We start from the raw sequence: 3146 nt of genomic DNA on the forward strand, positions 1-3146 counted from the left end.
GCAACAGAATGAGACCCTGTCTCAGAAAAAAAATGCCAAGTCAAACATAAAATTATAGAAATCTATCATAGAGTTGTATAATGAGACCAATTTCATTTAGATAGGTAGTTCTAATTTTAGTCTCTATCTTTTAACAGGATCTCTGAGCTCTGGGCAGAGCCCACACTGAATCCTGGGTCTCCAAAAAAAGAATTTTCATGAGGCTAGACCCAGTGATGCTTTTACGGTGCACCTTTTTTTTTTTTGACAAAGGCATTTCTCTAAGTGTCTAAACTACACTCTTTCCTATCTTAAACATTCAAGAGTAGCTTCTGCTGTAACAACTATTTTCACTCAGAAAAAAAAAAATCAGGTAGCACAATACAAAATCAAGAAGTTTAAGATCTGAGAGGAAATTGTCTATTTATACTCATGTCTATTTATACTCATGGAGGTTTCTCCCCAAAAAGGAGTCTGATGCCTTCTCTACTTTAATCCTTTTCACAAGGCAGTTTATAATTAAACCTAGAACTCTGACAGGTACTCTTGAATACCAGTCTCTGATAACTTTAGAAATTGCACCATTGTAATAGAGAGGAAAAAAAAACAAACTTCTAAGACTCTCATGGAGAGGTGGATAATGTTAAACATTGCTAATCCTTTTGTTTTTCAGTTAATACAAGTTTTTTCTTTTGAACTATTTACAACTTTACCAATTGAGTATACTCCTGTGAACAAAATTTGGAGCATATTGCTTTCTCCCTACCTGATTTCTCCAGAATTTAGAAAGATTTTGTGAGTATTCTCAACTTATGGCAGTATATTTATTTGCATAAGTGCAAAAAGATTCTGTTTTCTTTTGTAACAGAACACAGTTAGAGATTCTGGTTATTCTACCAAGGCTTTGACTAGAATGGCATGCTTTCAAATATAAACAGATTGCTTTAAGGAATCAAATTTTACTTATAGAGCCAATAAAACCCCCTTGGGATAGCTGGCCTCATACTTTGTCTACACAGTCCTTGTACAGAGTTCCTGACCTGTGTTAAGTAAACAATGTCACTTTCTGACAGGCCCAGGAGCCCTACATTATCTTGGGACCTCAAGAGGAAGAACATGGTCGGGCACGGTGGCTCACGCCTGTAATCCCAGCACTTTGGGAGGCGGAGGTGGGTGGATCACGAGGTCAGGAGATTGAGACCATCCTGGCTAACATGGTGAAACCCTGTCTCTACTAAAAAAAAAAAAAAAACATACAAAAAATTAGCTGGGCGTGGTGGCGGGCGCCTATAGTCCCAGCTACTCGGGAGGCTGAGGCAGGAGAATGGCGTGAACTCGGGAGGCGGAGCTTGCAGTGAGCCGAGATTGCGCCACTGCACTCCAGCCTGGGTGACAGAGTGAGACTCCGTCTCAAAAAAATAAAAAAAGAAAGAACATTCATCCAACTCATACAGGTATTTACAGGCATAGATAAATCCAAGGCTGGACTCAAGGCTTTAAAAAGTATAATCTGAGATTCCTTATAGAACAAAGTTTCAGCAAAGCCAATTTTAAAAAGAGCCTATTTGGCGAATAATTATTCTTGCTACACTGTAATATTCTTACAACAAAATGGCCCCTTAAGTGGAATCAATAAAGACTGTAAATGGTCTCGTAGACCCGTTGTATAATAACTGCCAGTCTGCTCTGCGTTGCTGATTTTACAAGGTGCTTTATGATCATCCAGCCCAGGGAGTCCTAGTCTCTTGCTATTTCCTCTAAGGAAGAAAGCCCACAGTTTTATATAGTGCCATAGTCCCTGATCAATAAAGTTCCAGATTTGGGGTCAAACCCCCCCTTAAGTGCTTGTTAGTCTCCTACTTTGGTTTGTCTTCAGCACCCAACTAAGCACATGTTTCTCAAGAATCCACTGAGACTAGAAACTCCCCAAACACTGGAAAGTACCTTAAGAATGTGTATCCCAAGACCTGCAATGACCAAACACATGGCCTACAAGTACTGTTACTTTGAAGCCCTGGAACTTGTCTATACCAAAAATCTTGATACAAACAACTTTTTAAACCACTCCCTGCCAAGTCTCTTTTCAAGTTTCAGAATAAATTAAGAGATCAGCTTTCAGTTTTCAAATCCTAAGCTCCACCCCTCTTACCTTTCCTAGGCAGAAATCATTGTTTTCAGATCCTTGCTTCCTAGCTTAATTTCTTCTCTGCCTCAGTTTCAACATCTGTAAAATGGAAATAACAGTACCCACCTCACACAGGGGTTAGAAGTATTAAATGTAAAATGTTAAGAATAGACCAAGTCCATCATACTGCTCAACACCCTTGTCCCACATTCTGGATTGGGGTTTGTAGGGGATGGAGGTGTATAACTTTTTAAAGCTTTTTAAAATAAGTTGCTGTGAATACTTCAGGTATAAAAAAGCAGATTGGGTGATAATCAACCAGCATTCCTACCATTCTTATCTGCTTATCAAGACAAAACCTGCCAATGTCCCTGGCTACCTGCATTCCAAGTGTTTAGGAATTTGGTGCTAAGACCTGACCTGAGGCGTCTTATAATCTTTACTCAGTGGAAATATGCATATAGTTTACTACAGCATATTGTGTTTACTTAGAGGAGCTGCCCTGGATATTTGGGGGATGGGTCTTTTCTAAACTGTTAAAAGCAATTAATGCCATTATTCTGAATAAATATTTCTAATATGCAAAAAAGTTACTCTACTTTATACAAATAATTGGGCCAAGCATAGTAAGTCTTAAAACTAAGACTTATTTTGCAAGTAAATTTGTCCTATATTTTGTCTTCAAAAAATGGGGTGCTGGAGAGAGAAAAATTATGTTTCAAAAGAACTATAGTATACTTGTTAAGATTCTAGTCTTGGGCCTGGCGCAGTGGCTCACGCCTGTAATCCCAGCACTTTGGGAGGCCGAGTCGGGTGGATCACGAGGTCAGGAGATCAAGACCAACCTGGCCAACATGGTGAAACTCTGTCTCTACTAAAAATACAAAAATTAGCCAAGCATGCTGGTGGGCGCCTGTAGTCCCACCTATTCAGGAGGCTGAGGCAGGAGAATCACTTGAACCTGGCAGACGGAGGTTGCAGTGAGCCAAGACTGCACCACTGCACTCGGGCCTGGCGACAGCGCAAGACTCTGTCTCAAAAA

Source organism: Nomascus leucogenys, chromosome 12, assembly GCF_006542625.1.
Source record: "Nomascus leucogenys isolate Asia chromosome 12, Asia_NLE_v1, whole genome shotgun sequence".
Lineage (NCBI taxonomy): Eukaryota > Metazoa > Chordata > Mammalia > Primates > Hylobatidae > Nomascus > Nomascus leucogenys.